This window comes from Musca autumnalis, unplaced genomic scaffold, assembly GCF_047663935.1.
Source record: "Musca autumnalis isolate F117 unplaced genomic scaffold, ASM4766393v1 scaffold_1, whole genome shotgun sequence".
In the NCBI taxonomy this organism is placed as follows: domain Eukaryota; kingdom Metazoa; phylum Arthropoda; class Insecta; order Diptera; family Muscidae; genus Musca; species Musca autumnalis.
In genome coordinates this window covers 71,487,048-71,499,410 of record NW_027411644.1, presented here as the reverse complement: position 1 = coordinate 71,499,410, position 12,363 = coordinate 71,487,048, and positions in this window count along the sequence as shown.

Genomic DNA, 12,363 nt, shown 5'->3' with positions numbered 1-12,363 from the left:
ACTATGTTCACCACATGAGCGCCAGAAGTGAGAACAGAGTTGAATGTCATGGTCGATGGTAGCAGAATTCAGACCACAAACTACCCCAAAATTCTAGGGGTCAAATTCGACAGCATGTTCATGTCATCCGTGCATACCACAGCTATCTGCAACAAGCTTAGGTGTAGGAACAAGTCCTAAAGTACCTAGCCGGAAGCACTTGGGGTGCAGATAAAAAAAACCTTGACCACATATAAAGCGATAACAAAATATTCAAAGATGTAAGAATGCGCCCTGAGTAGTGCAACATGGTGCCTCCTCATGTCTTCCGTCGACCATCTGCATGACCATCTACATGAGGAGGCAAAGGTTCTTCCAGTACAGCAGTACATGCTGGGGTGTTGCCGTGTGAGCCATAGTAATCTCCATATGGAGGATATGCCCCGTCCATTCAGGCAAGTCAAGCAGAATCTTCATGATCTAGAAGAAGAGGCCCAGCGTTACAAGAGATAAGCCTTAGATAAACAAGCCTATCAATCAGGTTTAAAAAGCATTCACAGAGATGCAGTCGCAGATGCAATATGCAACTATCGTGCAAATGCGGTACTCGGAGAACATCACCCATCTTTCGCAGCTGGCTCAACTACGTTCGGGATGGTGCACACCATAACTATCGAAGGCAATAACCCAAATTTGGTCCATAATTTGCACATCGTAATATTTCTGCGAGACATAGATCAGATTCGGTTATGAGCTATATATCGGTTCACTCTTTCGGTTACCTCCCATACAAAATTTCGGAATAGCGAAGTTTAATAGCTGCTCGCAAATCGCTTTGATTTTTGTTGCAACAACTTGTATTCGCTGTCCTCATTACGACAGAACAAGTTTTTCAGGGGCAACTCCATACTTCCTAACGGTCTGAAACCTGTAAAAAAACTCCTACTCTCGAACGGATCAGCTGATTCGGTCCAAAAATTTGGCCTTCGTAATATTCTGTCCAAACTTAGTTTAAGTTCGAATATGGCCCATATTGCTCCGTCCACAACTTCCGATACCTCTCCCTAAAATTTAAAAAAAAATCACTAAAATAGTTGTTGTTGCTGTAGCAGCATAGAAATCTACGTGGAAGCATAGGTTTGATGCAGGGTTGACAGCCGTTGGCCGAAATGCTATGGTTTCGGGTCAATCTGGTACGAAAGAACCCGCTGCCATGGGTTTGCTAAAATTGTACGAGGATGAGCCGATTTGGTCCAATTTTTGGATTTCCTAATATTTTTTCCAAATGTAGTTTAACTTCGAAAAGTCCAAACTTTGCACATCGTATTATTCCTTCCAGATATAGATCGGATTCGAATATGGGGTATATCGGTCCACTCCTTCGGGCACACAAAGTTCGGAATAAGTGAAGTTTAAGAGCTCCTCTCGGATCGTTTTAAAATTTTTTTCAGCATGTTGTCATTGCGGCTTCCTTTACGTTGTTTCTGATTGGTGCAGACTCTGACCTTACCTTTAGTTAAACGTAATGTAATATTTCGAATTCTCTATGAATCAGAAGCTTGATTACTAAAAATTGTTGGTATATGACAATGATTTGGTGGATATAGCCCCATATTACGGTACCTACAGATTCCACGTATTTTGAAGCAAACTTGTATCGATATATAGGGATTTTATTTACTTATTTTTGATTGTATTTACTTGTTTTCTTCAGGTCCGAAGCTGAGAATATATCTCCGGTAGCACAACTGACTGATACTTTCTTCGATGTTTTTATTTTATTTTCTTTTTTTGTCAGCAAATTCATACGTCCAAAAAAGGGCCTTAAAATCTGAAAATCTCCTAAATATATAATTTTCAGCGGTAGCAAATACCCTCCGTGTAATGTTGGCGACATTCCCGAGTATTTCAGTCATGTAAAACTTCTCTATAAGTGGTGTCTTAAGACACACCGTTCGGACTCGCCGATAAAAAGGTCCCATATCATTGAGGCAATATGAATCGGAGCGCACTCATTGATATGAGAAAAGTCTCTCTTGTCCCTTCGGGGATGTTGTAAATTCATCTATGTTGTATTTATGTACATATCGTCACCATAAATGCCGGAAGACGTAACCGACATGGAAATCGAAATTCGTTTTTTGATGGAATCTGATATATTAAGCTAAAATACATGCTGTGGCAAAATTTCAAGCTTCTACGTTTAAAAATAACGATCCTATTCAAGAAATGTCAATAGACGTAACAGCATACTGTAATTTTCATAGAACACAAAAGGCGTAACCCACATTATTTCAAAACTAAACAGCAGTACAAACAATGTATTCATTGATTTTTGCAGCAATTCTAATGCCAGAGGGAGGGCTTATTGAGTTAATGTATAATTTCCACGGGGGCGGATTCGGTTAACCGGTTATTTGACCCGAAAGTCCAGGTTCAAAACCGGGTTAGACCCGGTTCTATTGAACCGATTACTACAAAATGGGTAACGTATGAAAGCTTATGGAAATACCTATCACATGGAAATACCTCGGCTTATTTCTCCGTATGTGTAATTTGACTCATAGGTGACGATATCTCAAGAATGGTAGCTTTTTTCAAAAATCACAAAGACCATTCTTTTAGTTAATTTTTAAATTCAATAACTTTGACTTTAGACGGTTTTTACTGGTCTTACAGAAAAAATCCATAATTGAAGATGATGACAGAAGACCTATGCCCTGATTTAAATAAACATCTAAAACGCACATATGGAAAACAGTATGTTAACCGGACAAAAGGAAGTGGTTATTAGGAAGGCAATTCTCGTCCCGATATTGCTCATTTTTCCAAGAAAAAGAACGAACGGAGATATTCAAAATTTGAGGCATTGATACGAAAACGTGTAAATGCTCAAAATTCACGTCGTTCTAGTAAAAAGATGTATTCTTTAAAGACGGATACGATTAGGCTGTAAGTTTGCAAAAGATGGTCTTGTCAACCAACCCATGGTTTAATAGAGATCAACTGATTGTAGTTATCAAATAGGTCCAGAGAAAAATAGGTCTCAGTCACTGCGAGCATTGGCTTTTGATCCTAGCAGTATAATCTTTTTTAAAACTGATATCAAAGACGACTGCCAGATTATACTATAGAGAAGTTCCGGAAATGTTGAGGCAGTGGATCCTCCTCATATGTACACACACAGACTAAAAGTTTCAAAAAAGAAATTTCAACACCTGCAAGACTTAAAATGCTTAATTCCAAGTGATTGTCATTACTTTTATGACAACATTCCTTATGACAATTACATTTAAACTGTTACAGATCACTTAATTTATATGAACTATATTTTGTCCGTAAATTGACTTAAATACAACAATAAATATAATATTCCAGATTTAATATCGTCTAATACAATTGAAATTATAAGCAATTGTAGTGATAGTTGGAATACACAGTTCACCTAATTGTGGTCCATTGAAATATTAACGTCAAGACTGAGAATTGAACCCAACACCGCCAGATTGCTAGTTTAAAGTTCGCGAATAAACTAATTCTAATTTAATTATAATTTTTCATTTATACTACTTTCTTCAAATGTATACTCAATAAATTGTGGGTTACGTCGCTTGGCATTTCAGAAAAATACAATACCAAAAGACGTAACCCACACAGCTTCTAACATTCTGGAAAAAAATTTAATTTTTTTCCAAAAATATATTTCTTCCCTGTGTTAAAACACGATACTAAAAATTTTCGATATTTTATAAAACCGTTTTCATTTTATAAAGTTTTTTGTTTCTCCTGTGAAGTTTTATTTTTGTGGGTTACGTCTTCCGGCATTTATGGTGACGATATGTATGTATATATATTAGGCCGGGGCGATTTGAAAACCTTAATGAGCCCTTCGCGTTTCTGATTCCTGGGATTGAACTGAGCAAAAAAATCTACTAGACCATAGGAAGTATGGAGGAAACTTGAACCTTCGTATAGGGGACAGTGAACACAATATGTTAAAACAAAAACCAAGGCGATTCGAGAGCAGGTCCTAAAATGAACTTTTCCGAAATTTTGTGTGGGAGGTACTCGAAGGAGTTTACCGATTGAGTCCATATTGGAACCTCATCTAAGTCTGGTAGAAATTTCATAATGTGCAAAGTATGGACCAAATTGGTTAATCCCTTCAAGAGTTATGGTGCACACAAATTTTCCGGACATTTTCGAACTTTTGTGGGGGAGATACCGGAAGGAGTGGACCGATATAATCCATCTTTGAAGTTGAACTAAGTTTGGACAAAATATTACGAAAGCCAAATTTTGGACCGAATCGGCAGATCCGTTCGAGAGTTATCTTGCGCTTCAACCACTACACACGGTGTCATAGGGTTTTTTGTAACTTTTAGGCTATTTTCTCAGGAAGTATGGACTTGCCCCTAATGAAACTTACAGCGTCGTGTAGAGGACAGCGAATACAACTTGCGTAAAAAAATCAAAGCGATTCGAGACCAGGTCTTAAACTGAACTTTTCCGAAATTTTTTGTGGGAGGTGCCCGAAGGAGTGGACCGATTGAGTCCACATTGGAACCTCATCTAAGTTACGTAGAAATTACACGATGTGCAAAGTATGGACTAAATCGGTTATTCCCTACAAGAGTTATCGTGCGCACAAGTTTTGCGACAATTTTTGAACATTTGTGGGGGAGGTACCTGAAGGAGTGGACCAATATGGCCCATCTTCGAACTTAAATCGAATCTGGACAAAATATTTCGATACCCAAAAATTGAACCGAATCGATTGATCCGTTCGAGAGTTATCGTGCGCACCAGCCTGCCAGACAGACAGACAGACGGACAGACAGACGGACGGACATTGCTAGATCTACTCAAAATTGTCTGAAACGGATATCGTACAAACATACTTGGGGTCTAAAACCATTATTTCGATGAGGCACATTTTTGGTCGTATCAAAGTGTAAATACCCTCTTTAGCCTAAAGGCTCAGGGTATAAAAATTGTAGCCAAGACAGTGATTAAGAACTCTCTAATACATCGCAAAAGCATTGGAACGCTCCTTTAGGCAGTTTTGGCCTTGAGAAGGTGCAAACTTTTCAGAAAATGTCGATAGATGACACTGTGCTACAAAAGTTGACCAGAAAAATATTCAAGCGTTCTGATGCAAAATTCTATCGTGTTGGGATCCATGGACAACGAAGATGCCTTTAGTTCGTTTGGGTCACTTCGTTTTATTTTTTTATAACGGTAAAAGTTGTGAAAATCTGGGTTTCTTACATGTTCAAATTTAAACGGGCATATCTTCTTTTTTTCACAACGGATTTCTATTGATCCTTCTTTCTTTTAAAGGGGAGAATAATGTCTTTCGAACAAGTTATTATTATTTTAATCGGTTCACAAATGGCTAATGTCTGAATGGTTTTATGTCTGAAAACCCCCACAAAAAAAGTATAACTGAATTTCTCACAATTATTATTATTTTTTTTTTTCGAACGTTCCCACGCCTCACTTTCCCACCCCTGCCGACCGAGGGGGCGACCTCCCTTTTACGTAGGGATCGCGTACACACCATGATCCGCATCATGATGGGGTATGAGAGGGAAATTGAAAACCAGCTACAGAATTTACTTCATCAGCTTGTTAGTTACTTACTAATACATTTTTATATACTATTCATTTAAAAATAAAATTATGTTAGATTTTATAAGGTCAAGGCTCATGCCAAAGTCTACATTACAATACATGGAATTAAAATCTACACACATTTTGTTAATAGGATCTCCCATAGAGTAATTCGTGCGGTGGAAATCTCTAAATAAGGGTTGATAGTTTCTAATTGTTCTACAAGGAACATTTATTCTAATAGATGATATTAAGAAATCCGAGGGAATATTACCCATTAAAATTGTATGCACCATCATAGTGTTTAACATTGTGCGTCTACTTTTTAATGTAGGTAATCGAATTAATTTTAACCTGCTTGTATATGAAGGCAAGACAAAATCGCTATTCCAATGTAAACCTCTCAGTGCAAAAAGCAAAAATTGTTTCTGCACTGATTCAATTTTATCAGAATACATTGCGTATTGAGGGTCCCATACAACAGAACCATATTCTAATATAGGTCTTACAAGTGACGTAAATAGTTGTTTTGTTATATAGGGATCTGAAAATTCTTATCAAAATAAATATTGAACAAAACAAAAACATATTTTTGAAAATTATGAGAAATTCAGTTATAGTTTCTTTGTGGGGGTTTTCAGACATAAACCACTATAACTTAGCCATTTGTGAGCCGATTAAAATAATAATAACTTGTTCGAAAGACATTATTCACCCCTTTAAAAGGAAGAGGGATCAATAGAAATCCGTTGTGAAAAAAGAAGATATGCCCGTTTAAATTTGAAAATGTAAGAAACCCAGATTTTCACAACTTTTACCGTTATAAAAAAAATAAAACGAAGTGACCCAAACGAACTAAAGGCATTTTCGTTGTCCATGGATCCCAACACGATAGAATTTTGCTGTCTTGGCTACAATTTTTGTCTTTGTATTGGATCGAAAATCTCAATGGTTTGGCCGTTATATGCTAAAATGTCCAAAAAACGTGGATAAAAAACTTTAAGTCAAAATCGGGAGGCTCGATTTTCGCGGTAGACCTATGGTCTAGTAGACTTTTTTGCTCAGTTCAATCTCAGGAATCAGAAACGCGAAGGGCTCATTAAGGTTTTTTTCCTTCCATACAAATCGCCCCACCCTAATATATATGTATATGTAAAATACCTCATATTGTATACAATTGCTTCACTCTATAAAATAATAATAAAAACAAAAAATAGTTTAAAAGTAAATAATAATGTGTTTTATTTTTTCGTTTCTTCAAAGAACACAACCATAAGGTCCTCTATTTTTTAGGAATTATTCCTTTACAAACATAATCGGTTTGAGGAAAACATCTGAAATCAAATTAAAAAATATGATATATACATAAAATATAAACAAAACAAAAATACATTTTTTAAAAAAATAATACATTTTAGGAAAAAATAAAGTTTTTTTGGAAAAAACTAGGACAGGAAAATTTGGATTGTTAAATAATACAGTAAAGTATTGAAGACAACTTTTTTTTTAATTTTGGGACACAATGACATTGATGATAGATATAAATAGATAATATTAGTTGTTGATATATACTACAAACATACATACTAAATATATGATATATAGATCTTTTTGAATAATGTCATTATTTTTCTTCGTATTATGTTTGGGTGAAAGAGAGTATGTTTATGTATTTTATAGAAGCAATAAAATGGCAACTTACATTTGGACCTATTATTAAGATAAAATAATCTATTTTTATATATTTAATTTAAATTGTATATATATTAAATAAATCAAAATAGAATCATTATCATTCTTAAAAAACCCTAATGTAAATGTGCCACAAAGGAGTTTATATGCATATTTTATCGATTGATTGATTGATATTTTGTTTGATATTTATATAATGTTGTATTATATATTTATGTATGGTTATGTTAGATATTTTGTATGTATATATAGATAATATATAAATATAATTAATTCATTATAGATATGACTATGACAGCAAATGTAGTATTTTTGTTTGTTTGTTTAGTAATAGCAAAAATATTAGTTTTTTTATTTAATAATATTATTATTAATATAGCACTTATGATGTCTAAATAATTATTTTGTATGTATCTATTATAATTATATCAAAGATTTTTATGTTTTTTTTTCGTATATTATAAATTATTGTGATGATGCTCAAATAAATTGCTTTTAGTTATTATTTTAATTTTATGTGTGAACAGAAATGCTTTTGCAAATGCCAATGAGTTTGTATGGGAATCTTTTTTTCTTTTATCTTTTTTTTTTTTGGGAAAATATGTATTTTTAGGGTCCGCTTCTTTGTATAGATTCAAAAATCAATAGTAAAGAAAAAGATTCGAAACTTTTTGGATTAATTACTTCTATTTTTCTTTTGCATTGATCTGAAGAAACAGGCCCTTTGTTTTTTTTCTTATTGACTTTAGTCTTCCCTTTTTTTTCTTTTCCATCTTAAATCTATTGTGCGTTCCTTGTTTAAATTAAATAAAAGAAGAAATAAAGTTTGTATGTTTGTTTTTGGCCATAATATTTACACATAAAAAGGAACATGAAATCAAAATTGTAAAAATCAGTTTAAAACAAAGGTAGATAGGTTGGTTTTAAAAACTATAAGGACTCCGGGTTCTTTTTTTCTAGAAATTGTAGCAAAAAAAAAAAAAAGATCTCATCAAACATAAAAAAGAAAATATTTATAAAGACAGTCAAAAAGGCTGGATTTCTAAGAACAGTTGCAAGAAGTATTTAATATAAATATTAAGTGAATGCTGGAGACATTTTTGCACTCAATGTCGACCTATATACTCGTATGGCACAGTGTGGCCAACATGTTTGCTTAAGGGGTGTTTACACTAGCCATCAAAGTCATATGACCCAAAATAAAACATTCCATATCTGTCCACACAGACAATGTGGAGACGAAATTTCACTGCATTTTTGCTGGTGTGGACGCAAAAAGTAAGCGGCGCAACGAAAATCCCCAATAATGCGCAGTTTAGCGATTATATAACGATGGAAAATTTCAGGTCATATGACAATGATGGCTAGTGTAAACACTCCTTTATTTAAATTTATATTTTCCAAACGGGTCAAGGTAGAGAGAGTCTACATAGTATTTATTTATCTGTTAAAATTGTATATATTTATCTGTTTATTTCATATATTTATTTTCTTAAATAACCTCAAAAGCTGTCGGTACCATTATATGGTGTCTACGACGATCCTTACTCACTGAGATCCCAAAATGCGAAGTTAAAAACAATTCGATTCGAAAGTATCCCAAACACTTAAAAAACTTGAAATAAGCGCTACAGTTATATGGGGGCTATATCAAAACGTGAACGTATATTGACAATTTTTGTAAAGGGATTTTCTACTCGTAATATTTCACTTTTTAGCTAAATCGGTTGATGGTTGTAGGTAAAGTCCTGAAAATACATAAAATCAGGTGATACCGTTATAGAAGGGTCTATACAAAGGCGGGTGGTTGCAGTAGATATTGAGAAATTAACAGTTAGAGAGCTCATCAAAATGCGTGCCCCAGTAGAAAAGCGTGAAACCATGGCACTTGAAAACAATGAACGGAAACAAACAAAACGATTCCCGTACCAATCACACAAGGCCACAAACTTTTCAGCTTCTCTGAATCGTTTCATTCTCACAACCAAAACAAAAACACAAACTTTTCAATGTAAAAAGATAGAAACCGTACGATTGCTGTATTGTAACTTCGGCTATGCTTTGCCGAGTTGTTTCATTCACCACCGAAGCAAAAAGTATTTTTGGGAAACGTTTCCCGTGCGGTATGTCAATGACACACTCAGACACACGCACATGTGATTGCTTAACAACCCTATAAGTTAGCATCAGCATACCACAGTGAATTTTATCAACCACCAAACGTTTTTGATTTATTCACATGTGTTTAGTACTATTCCGTTTTCTATCTGCTCTTGTGGAGTTGAGTACTTTTCGCTTTTCGTTTTGTTTGCACTCACGAATGTAATCAAAACAAAACTAAACAGAGAGCTCGGCCAACGTGGGTTATGTTTCGTTTTGTATTGTTCCTATGGAAAATACGAAACGAAACGATTGGAAATGTTATTTAAAGTATTTTTACGTACGCTGCTTGAAAAAGACTTATTAAAAAATATAAATTTAAAAAGATTCCAAAACAAATACGGTTACTTTTTAGAAGCAAGCCTAAACAATTAAATTTGCCGAGAGAGATTTAACCATAGCCATACGATCCTAGAAATGGCCTGAAACTGGATTAAAAAGCAAAAGTGGGGAATTTTACGGAGGAGTTAATGAGGGAATGCACTGTCATTCCTTTCGATTGTTATCGTAATGGCAACCAGCCATTTTAGTTGGTCACTATATGATTTTTAGAGCTTTTGGGTCATTATGGCCGAAAGCATGGACATGCCCAAGATAAAATTTATGTTGTTGTAATAAAAAATACAAGGAATACCTTCGATAAAAACTTCAAAACAATCCACGTACTATTGCGAGGGAGGTACGTAAAGGTGTTTTCCGAACTTGATGTAGGTTTAGAAGAAATTTTAATGTGTAAAATTTCGGCGAAATTGTATACTCAATTCCCATCAGTCATTTGAGTTGGTGCCGACGCGGTTATTTGGAGCTTTTTTGTTACATAATCTCAGGAAGTATGGACTTGCCCCCGAAAAAAAATTTACCGTCGTAAAGGTAGTGTTCATAAACTGCACCTGTGCAAAATAACATTTTTTGTAGAAAGTACCTGAAGGATTGGACCGATTTAGACCATATTCAAAGCTGAAATATGTCTGGAAGAAAACGGGTTCTCCTCTCGATATTTATTTGCGCTCCATTTTAGTGAAAAACTTTGATCTTTTGTGGCGAAGGTACCCGATAGAGTGGATCGGATATGGTCCATCTTCGAACTTCACACTAAGTTTGGACAAAATATTGCGAGAACCAAAATTTGAACCAAATCGGTTGATCCGTTGGAGAAATATCATGCGCTCCAGCCAGACAGGTGCCTACACCTAGATGAGAAAAATCAAAAAACAAAAAAAATCGCCGGAGCGCTTTTTAAATAAATCGCGATTCATGTTGACATTTTTAGGGGTTGTTTAGGGTTTTTGAGATTTTGCTTTTTTCTCATCTTTGAACGTTGTAGTTTCAGAATGCGCAAAAACTTCCCAGGTGTAAGCAATTTCCATTTAAATTTGATTCAAGAGCACCGTGACACTACATCCCCGCAAAATAAAAAGGAACTACTTTCAAAAAAATGTAATTCTTTAACAGCTTCTTCAGTTCAGTTCTTCGTCTTTTGACAACTTCCTATTTGCATCCACATGGAATGTATTGCAAACACGAAATTTATGATTCTTTTTACAAATAAACTTTTGAAGAGCTTAAAAGATGATCGGGAATGCTTCTTTTTTACTTTTTATTCTAGAGAATTAACTTTAATTGGCCAAAATTGGCCAAGAGCTTCTTACGATACATATGCTTTTTTACTCACTTCCATAGAGACATACAATATAGACGGCATCCTCGCTGCGCCATGTAAAAAATCAATCAATACTTCTTTTCGGAGTCACTTGCACTGATTGTGAAATTTGATGTAGATTATTGGGGTTATTCTGAACTAAAATTCCCCGTGAATCTTTTCACATTCTCCCTTAAGTTGAAACGGCGAAAAGACAAAAATTCACGTGGAATTTTCGTTAAGAATAAACCCCTATATGATCCATTAACATTATCCCCCTAGAGACAAGCTATCTTTTTAAATTTGTAAAAATACCCAATTTGTTTTAGATAATTTTTCACATTTATACTATATCTACAGAGTTCTTTTGTTGTGTGACCCATGCTGAAATTCGATGTAGAATATATCTTTCATTGACACTAACCCAGTAATATGAAGAATAGGGGCAAATTTTGATGTGTTTGGACATTAACATGAAATTAAATATTTACTTTGAAAGTGTTTAATTTGTTTGCAATTATTTTCCATGTTTATATTATGTCTACAGACCATAGTGAAATTCAGTGTAGAATATGTTCTCCTTTAAATTGAGCCTTCTAAAAAGCAATGTGGATGTAGACACCGCCAGGACATAGATGTTGGAGGAGCCTAGAACACCAGTATAACCTTCTCCAGGATAGTAATTACACAAATATAAATACAGTGATAAAAATTTTGTTCTTGAACCCGTTGATAGATACTAGTGAGAAGGTCTAGCATGGTTTGACTATAAAATGGAACCATAACCTGACTTTTTATAACCTCAACCTTTACGGTATTGAGGATATTTACACTATAATACGATAAAAAGTGTGTCCCATCATAATACTGGGATTAGAACCCCAAATGCATTAAGACCAATTTCAGTTGGAGTCGATTTAGACATGTCCGTCTGTCCGTCCATCTGTTTTGCGCTTTGTAATACTCTTGTCAAACTTAAATCACCTTTGGATACCTCGCACACAAAAGTTCCATTTTGTTTTGAATAATTTTGAAAAATTTACCGTAGTTTATTCTTGTGGCTTTAAAAACCTCTATGACCATCAACTAAAGTGACAAGTGCATAGTCTCCTTATGGCTACACCAACAAAAATGTCTGGTGGTTCGAATGGCCTTTCGCTTGAAGAGAAATAACTGTTATTTGCCACCGTTGAGAATGATTGATGTTGCTAACCTGAGATTCGGCCTCAGATATATAAAGTGCAAATTAGACATTGCACTACTAATGAGTTGGACAA